Here is a 9468-nt window from a genome sequence, read left to right as displayed (position 1 = left end):
CCTCCACGCCTGGGTGTCTGACACCCCCCCCCCCCCGCCCACCCAAAGATTCTGAAAAGGACCCCACAAACAACCTTTAAGAAATTCTTTTCTGCTTCAACTGGCCAGGTTGGTTCCTGACTCTGAGCCAGGCCAGAGAAGTCCGAGCTGGCCATAGGCAAAGGATGCAGAAACTAACGAGGTTCCTCAGAGCTCACCTGCCTGCCTGCGACTGTAGCCAGACCCCTGCAGACGGATGAAGAATTCAAATTTCTTGCACGATTCCCAGGGAAGATGGGGTGGGGCCCGGAGAGAGACGCTGAACGCTCTGTTAAATTGGGCAACTGGGGTTTCAGGGTGTCAGGTAAGAAGACAAGTGACCTCTTTTTGTGCACCAGCATGGGGAAAAAGTGATACCTTTCCCCTTCAATACTTTAATAAATACACCTTCGGAGGTGAAATGCAGGTACTCGTGGGTACTTGAAGGGGGAGTGGGAAAAGGGTGTGAAAATGGGAAACAATGGAGCCTCTCCTGGAACTAAGAAGAAGTCACCTACTCCACTCACTGGCTCTGGGGCTGGTGAACTGGACATACGTGTTTCACTGGACACCACGGGCCCTTCATGAAAGGGAGGGCAGAGTGGTCCTGGGGTTCAGAGGCCCGGGTCCCCCTGGCTGCAGCCCTCTCTACACCAGCACATGCCACAAAGTCCGGATTCCAGAAAGCCCTAGGCAGCTTTGGAAAACAGAGGGCCTGGTGCATTCCATACATTCTGAATGGCTGTGTGGACAGCATGCCCGTGATCCAGCCAGGAAAGCCCTCTGAAGGCTGTCCTGGAATTCAACTTATTTGTCCGTAGGTTGTTTTGAAATTTCCAGCGGAGAATCTCTTAATTCAGAGAAGCCAAGCAGATACACTTAAAATGCCAATAAGCAAAAGCTCATTATTGATATGCCAAGAGAAAGGCAGCCATCCCACACAACTCCTCAGCCCCAGATGTACAACTGCCGCCAACTGCCGAACTTCACGGCCTCCTACGAGGCTGAGGGCCTTGGGGCCCCAGAGCTGGAGGACTTTGGGTTGTGACGAAAATGTTCTAAAATCGACTGTTCTGATGTTTGCACAACCCTGTTAATAAAGTACAAAACCATTAACTTGTACACTGGAAAGGGTACCGTGTATGGTATGTGAATGACATCTCCATAAAGCTGTGACCACAATCCGTGGAAGAAGCACAGGGAGGGCAAACTGGGTTCACATCGCAGCCCTACTGTGCGCACTGGCTGTGGGACTTGAAACCTGTCACCTAACCTGGCCGAGCTAGGCTCCTCAATCTCTAAAATGATAAAACATGATCAAATCCTATTTATGCCACAGAATCAGGGACAATAGCAGGGAAACGAGAGGCCACCTGTGACACTGCCTGGCGCCTGGAACATAGTCGGGAAGTGTGCGTGTCTTATCCAGTCCGTGTTATATACTTGACACAGGGGCCACAGAGATAAGTGAGACTGTGGTCTGCCCTAGCAGTTTAGGGTGGGAGACAGACAGTGACATTATACGGTCATCAGTGCTGCGATTCAGGGACCAGACTATGCAGGTGAGGAAGGCCAGAAGGCTCCAAGGGACAGGTGTCAGGCCTCAGACACACCTCCACGGGCCCCTATTCCCCACCGCCCCAGTACGGTCTGCCTTGCCACCTCCTTTGTTTTCCCCACGGCACCGTCCGAATGTATTCTGGTTCATTCACTTGGCTGCTTCCTTCATGCCCGTCTCTCCACCAAGACTGGCAGCTCCATGAGAACAGGGCCCCTGTCGGTCTTGGTCCCCAGTGGCCAGAACAGTGTCCTGTACTTGGTGGACACTCAGTAAGTTTTTCCTGAAAGTATCACGATGAGGCTGGGAATATAAGTAGAAATTCGCCGAGTGAAGAAGCCAGAACAAGTATTCTAGACTGAGAGCATAGCAGCCAAAGCCACCTACCTAGACTATAGCTGTAAGGAAGGGAAGTGGCAGGACTCAGGTAGGACAGCCCCAAGACAAGACCTGGCTCTCACTGGAGAGGGGCAGGTCTCCAACCACTACCCAGTTCCCCTTCTCTGTGGGCTCCATTCTATGAAAACCCCTGCAGATCCCAGTAAACGTGCTAAGCTGCGTCTCTATAGTAACCATCACCATGGCACCAGAGGCCTGGTTCCAACTTCCGGCTTTGCTGAGGCCCTGAGCTCCTGTCCCCCTCCCCCAGCATCCTTCATCCTACAGCATAGAATAGACATAGCTGGGCATCTGCACTGGGGCCATGCAAAGAGGTGCAGGGCAGGGCACAGGTGCAGGGCACAGGACACAGGACTAAACATCAGAGTATGTCACAACAGATGTACTTGCCAAAGGCGGATGCAAACTGAACATTTACTAGCAATTTCAGTTTGCATTGCTTTGCATAGAGAGGAGACGGGGAGGTAGGTTTGAATATGCAGCAAGTGCTGAAGCAGATAGATCTCTGTGAGGGCTGGCAGGTGGGCCATGGAGTTCAGGGCCGGGGGCCTGGAAACACCCAAGCTCCCGCCGTGGCTTCCAGACCAGCAGCCTTACTCTTCCATTCTGTAAAATGGGAAGGGTAACCAATGACACTATTGGCAGTTTTAGATACCAGAGAAGCAAGCACAGTGCCCTACCCCTGGAAGGTACTTGATAAATATCTAGTGTGTCAATTAACAAATAATATGAAAATTAAAGTCATCTCTCAGTCAACAAAGCTCCAATTCCGAAACCCATTCTCTCTTCACTTTCTTCCCTGCTCCACCCTCCATTCAAACCCAACTGTGTCACATGAGCTTCCAACCCATTTCCTCTTCTCTGCTATTCCACAGCCACTCCCCTTGGAGGAGTCACAGGTTCCTGAATCACGGACCTGAGTTCTAATTCAAATGCTGGTACCCCAGGCAAATTGAGTCACTTCTCAACTGTGTGCTTACGTTGAGATCCCTTTAGTTGTGACACCCAAGAAGGCTGGCTTAAGCCCAAAGAAGGGGTAAGGATAGGGCTCCAGATTTAGCAAATAAAAATTCAGGATGCCCAGTTGAATTTGAATTTCAGAGGAGTAATTTTTTAGTATAGGTATGTCTGGAATATTGCATGGTACATACTTAAACTAAAATATTCATTGTTTATCAGAAGTTCAAATTTTACTGGCCAATCTATATTGTATCTTGCACCCTGTGGGAGGGATACTTACTAACTCATGAAACGAGCTGGATCCAGGAGCTCAAGTTGTTACACCAGGAGGCCTCTTCCTCTCCTCCCATTCTGGTCTCTGGCTTTGCTTTCTGCAGCCTCAGGGAGGCTCACTCCACAGCCCCTGGCTACGGTTTCCATCTCTGGCTAATTTTACCTGGATCCACACACATGCTTACCATGTGGCCATGGCTTAATGAGGTTCACTTAGTAGGTAGGCTCAGGGTGAAATGTGTTGAGTACCTCCTGTATGCTCTGTGCTGTGCTAGGCATACATGCCTGCAATTTGGTGCGCACCGCTCTAATAGAACAGAAAAGGCTTACTGCCCCCGAAGTGCTATGGGAACAGAGCAGGGACACAGGTGACTCACCTGGGGAGGAATCAGGCCAATCTCCCCGAAGGAAGTAGCCCTGGAGCTAGGATGGGAAAGGGGTGTCGGCTTGGAGCCATGCAGAGAGGAGAGCCTGGACATCCTCTGTGGCGGCATAAAGGCAGTTTCCCACGTGCCGGCTCTGTCTCCTTTGTGCTTCCGGTCTGTTAGCTTAAACCCAGTGCTTCCCGACTTGAGTCATTCACATAAACCCTGACATGTATGCGGGATCTATGCAGATCCTGTGCTCTTATTTATTTCACATATTTCTTAACATCAACACACCGATTTTTATGTTGTAAAATTTATGTTTAGAAGAATCTTTCTCTGACAACAGTAACTGGAAAATAGCTTTTTGCTTGCTATAAATAGATGGTCACCAGAAAAATAAGAACACTGAAAGCAAAATAATGCTACTGAAATCCAGCCAGGTTCTGCTGCCAGGGAGGTGCTGAGTCATCAGCTGATCTTTGTTAGAAAGAGAGAAAAGGGAGGCATTGGGGACACCCCAACACCAGCCTGAGACTTTCTCCTTGATAACTGGTTGACTCTCGAACAACGTGGGTTTGAACTGAAACAATCCACGTTCTCAGTGGACCTGTGCAATTCAGAGCCATGTTGTTCAAGGATCCACGGGACTTTCAATCCGCAGTAGGAAATCCTGGGACTTGGAAAGGACTGACTCCAGTTCTAGGGGGATTTTCGCATGTACAGGTATTGGTGCCCCTCACCCCTGACTTATTCAGGATTGAGAGAGAACTGAAACAAGAGAAACGCTTTCTTGAATGCTTTATCTCTGCCCCCCACGAAGGAAATCCTACATGCTACTGGCGTCCCCCACACTTTGGGGAATGGTCCCAGCCAAACCTGACCACAACCCCCAACCACATGTGTCAAATACCTGGCCAAGAGCAATTCTATCCTTTTTATAGATTGAATTCCCATACGCAATCTCGTTTATTTATTCATCCATCCATCCATTCATTCAACAAGGCATGTTTGAAGCAATACTTATTGCATTTTAAAACGAAACCTGCTATTTCCAGTTGTCTGCACGCTTTGACTCGCTTCCCTCCACTCCCTGAATCCACACAGGGCGTCCAACTGCCTCTGGGGGCTGTGCCGGCCGCACTGCCCACCTCACGTCGGGACCCAGGGAGTCGTGCCTCCGGCTTCTAGGAAGGTTGGGTGCCGACAGCGCTCACTGGGCCCTTCTCTGGGAGTTACAGTGGACTGAAGAGACCTGTGTGACCTTAGTTCTGGGCCCTCCCCCGGGGACAGCCGACACCAGGGACTGACCATTGTAGGAAAACAAAACTGAGACTCCTTGCTTCAATGCAGTACAACTCTGCAGGGTGGCCCAGCCCTGAGCTCCTGGGGATCAGCTGAAGCCTCTGTGGCACCAAAGCCTACCTTCTCCTGCTGGTCCTGCTCCAATCACACCTTCACACAGGTGTGCTTCCCAGCCCGCTCCCTGGAACACCATCTGCCTCAGAGCCTGTCGCCTGGGAAACGCCCCCTAAGACCCCCTTTACAAAGGCACTCATTCCCAGCCAGAACTGCAACCGGCTCTGTCTCCCCTGTGGTCCCTTCCCAACTGAGTGAGACCCAAGCAAAGGGAGCGCAGGTGTGTGGGACCCTCACAAAGGGCCGTGGTGACACCCCAGGGTCACCTTAACCTCCACAAGCCCCAAAAGCCTTGAGGTGGTTGGGTTTCTTTATTTATCTGTTTTAGTACATTAGCTAATTAGCTTTGTTCCCGGGCCCCATTACTGTTTCCTCAAGTGTAATCGTGGCCTCGGCTCTAATGACAGGCAGCCACACAGGCCGGCCAGGGAAGATACTGTCTGTCAGGCCCACAGGGATTGGCCCGGGAAGGAGAGAGGAAGGAGAGGGAAGATTGGATTACGGGGTGTCAGGGAAGGGTCACCGCTCCCCCACCTCTTTCTGCCTTTGAGCAAGGAGAGAGCAGTCAGCACTTTCTCCTCCCCAGGAGGCATCTTTCCCCGAGCCCAGCAGAGGAAGGCCGAGCACAAGTGTCCACCTCTGCCCCTGCCCTTAAGTGGCCTGTCTTTAAAAATAGCCTAGATCTGCCCCAGGCTCGACCCCTAACATTTCTTAAGTTTAATTGCAAATTACTGTCTCAGCATTTTGTAGGCTTCCCAGTCTGGCCTTACCCCCAGCGATGAAGGCACAGAACAAATGGAACTGAAGCAGTGGTGTGCAGAGGGCGCACGGGTGACGCTACTTAGCATAAACCAGGCAGCGAAGCTCAGTGTGAAGGAGCCCCAAGGTCACCACTGTCAGTCCCTGCTCAGAGTCATAGGACAGAGGACCAGGCAGTCCAGACACCGTCCTTAAAAAAAACAAAGAGAAACAGAGTGACATCAGGACCAGGCCTGTCGTCACCCCCGACACCACACCTACATAGTGAGTCCCTAGTATGTCCCAGGCCTAGAGCCAGCGGCCCTCAAAATCTCAGGACGTGTTTACACACTTAAAAATTATAGGGGACCCCAAAGCACTTTTGCTTCTATTTACCATATAAGCAACTAAAACTGAAGAATTATACAAATATTCATTCATTCAGAAATAACAATAACAAACCATTACTGTGAACACCTGATGGAGTTTATGAAAACCAACTATATTTACAGAATGAAGCCATTTAATGGGAAAAGCAACATTATTTTACAAACTGGAAGATCTCTTTAAAGGCCGGCGTCACCGAAGACAGCTGGAGTCTCAGAGCTGCCTCTGCAGTCAGTCTGATGCAGTATCTTGCTCTGGTTAACCATATAAAGAAAATCTGGCCTTGAAACAGATATGTAGGCAGAAAGGGGAGAAGTAGTTTCATCATTTTTTTTCAGATAATGACGGATACTCTTTGGCACTGTGCCCAAACTTGACAAGTGGTTACAGGGTTGTTGCAATGTGTTGCAACGTAAAATCTGAAACCATGTGCATGAACGTTTCCACCATCGTATTAAAATCCACCGGTCTGTCATGCACTCCGAATAGATCTTTAAACCCATGCGTGAGTTTAAAACATCCTGAGACGTTCATTTGAAAACGATTGCTTCGTTGACTCATGCCGACCTTCCAAATATTGACACGTTTCATTATCCAGCATCAAAACTCCAGATGCATTCGGATCACCACCATTCTAATCGGAGACATTTCATGGGAAAGATGTCAGGCTCACCATAATTATTGTTGATAAACATCATTAAGGGGAAGGGGGTGGGCACATTCCCGCCCGCTGTCAGTTTCGTGGCCTACTTTCTCATAATAAGGGCAGGCTCTGTTAACACCATGCCTTTTAAGCCCGTCTGGAAGCGTGAAAATATGTTCAGATATTATGACTTTGGTTTTCAGGCAAGGAGTTCTATTCCTGGGGCTTATTCCTGTTGGATCCCCCTGTTCTGTTCCTCACGCCTGCCAAACCTCCTTGGACCTGAGAAGTCTGGAAATAACTGAACCAGGCCCCAGGGCTGAGCCCCGGGGAAGGCCCAGGGCACTCAGAGCCCTGATTAAAATTGCAGTGGGGTTGGCCTGCTGTCAGCTGAGCCTCCTTCCTTTTTCAGTTCCACCCAAGCAGCCCCTGTGGGATCCTTGGCTGACACAGCCCATTCAATCCTGCTGGGCACCTGAAAACAGAAAGATGATCGGCACATGAAACTTTGATCTCTGCTGCTGTCATTTTAGTAAGCAGGCGAGGAGATCGCTGCTGTCCCCGGGCTCGGCCTGCCCGGAGCGGGCTGGCGGGTTGTCAGTGTGCTGCCATTGTTCTGAAGGTTAGTGAACAAAGCGCCCAGAATGCCAGCTGCCCCGGGTTTGGTTACTCTGATCTCGATACATGACGAGCTCTTGGCATTGTGTAAATTCTGAGGGCAGGACGTTGTGTGTGAGCTCCAAAGGGCAACTCAAGAAAACAAGTCACGATGGGGCTTCAGCCCGCAGATATCTTTATTAGAGACGGTGAACAACTCCTCGTAAAGACTTGAGAGAGATGCTTCATCACTTCTCCCTTGTTTCATCGTCTTTCTAAGGTTGGCACAAAGGTTCTGCACGAAGGGGAACCATTTCTGTGGCCTGGGCTCAGCCATGGTTGCCATGGCAGCAATGCTAGCACTTTCTACACACCAGCCACTGGGTGCAACACCTCCCGTGAGGTGTCTTGGTCCATGCTGAGCACAGCCCTCTGGGGGGACTCTGGAAATCTCTGTTTTAGAGATTTGGGGACTGCAGCCCCTAGAGGAGAAGTCACTTTGCAGACACCTCTCCTGGAATGGGGAGCAGGAAGCAAGCCCAACGGGACCGGCAGTTGGAGCGTTGTCACTGCTCCCCTTCCCCAGCGGGTCTCCTTTGCCATCATGCTTAGCTGAAATGAACTGGGAGAAAGCTGCAACTAGTACTTTGGGGGTGTCTCCACCTTTGCCAGGCCTTCACCTGTGCATGATCTTATTTCACCCTGTCAACGGCCCTGGGAGGTAGGGACTGTCGCCCCCAGTTTACAGAAGAGGATTGGGAGGCTCCACCTGTTGATTGACGGGTGCCAGTCCACAAGCCTCGAGCAGAGCAGGACCCAGACTCAGGTCAGAAGGAGCTCCAAGCCCACGGCCTCGCTGCCCAGCTCGCTCGTTGCTTCCATGCTGCTAGGACACCCAACTCTCCTGGAAGTGCTGAGGGAGACTTCTGTATGACAAGCTCATTGGCAGGGCTGGTCACACTCAGTGAGAGGAAGGAGGAGAGAAAAGGTCTGATAACAAAAATGTGGGGGCCTCAATGAGGGGAAGAAAGGCAGAAAAACAAGAAGGCAGGCCCCGGGGTACGGGAACACAGCATTTGGGGAGATGGGTCGGTCCGATGACCATGCCTGTTCTCCTTCCATCAGAATCAGGAGTGCCGAGCCCCCAATTCCAGATCATTCCAAACTTCAGGTCCTAGTTTAATCACCGCCCCAGCCCACGGTGACCCCGACGTCCGCAAGCATTCAAGTCGGCGCTCCTCGCTCCAGCCTTTCATTCTGTACAGTCTCCTACTGTGAGGTCTCCAGTGTTTTCAGATAGGCGGCTCCCCTTGAGACAGGATGAGGGAGGCCATTGTCTTAGCATTCCTTTTTCATTCCTCCCAGAACCCAGAAAACTGGCAGAAACAAACACAGGCTCAAATAAATACACGAGGCATCGAACTGTTCCCATCTTATAAACAGAGGAGCTCCTATAAATTAAGTCAGCAGTTTCAGGGGTATCTGATTTTCCTCTAACACGAAATCTCCTCATTGCTACTACACCCCAATTCAAAGGCAAATAAATGTGGATTGATTTAGGAAGGAGGAGAGGGAAGAGAGCGGAAAGGCGGGAGAAGGGGGAAAAGATGGAGGAAAGAGAAGGGGAGGTAAGCAGGAGGGAGGGGAGATGAGGAAAGGGTGGGGGCGGGAAGGGAGGGAGATTTTGCTCCGGAATGGGACACAGAGCTCAAAACTGCAATGGATACAACATCAGATTGGCGACAGAAATAGCATCTTTTCTCAAGCGTGAATTCTACTTTGCTTAATCTAAAAAGAGATTTTTCTGCCATGCAAACCACCCCTTGTGCGTCTGCTGCAGCAAGATGTAGGCATAATTGACTTCATCGAGTGTGAAAACAGAACCACCGTAGAATGAACTACATTCGGGACGCTGTCAGGTTAATCTCGACAGGAATCTGGCGACAAGGTCAAATCTTGACGCAGAACAAAACAGACAGGCGGGAATTTGCAGCCCGCCATCGCTCACGTGGCACAATACAGCCGGCACTGTGGGGGCTCCAAGCTAACAGTTAACATCCTGGGGAACCACTTGCCCACCACAGTGCTTGGCACGGGGGAGGCTACACGAG

Source organism: Rhinolophus ferrumequinum, chromosome 24 (assembly GCF_004115265.2).
Source record: "Rhinolophus ferrumequinum isolate MPI-CBG mRhiFer1 chromosome 24, mRhiFer1_v1.p, whole genome shotgun sequence".
Lineage (NCBI taxonomy): Eukaryota > Metazoa > Chordata > Mammalia > Chiroptera > Rhinolophidae > Rhinolophus > Rhinolophus ferrumequinum.
This window is presented reverse-complemented; position numbering follows the sequence as displayed.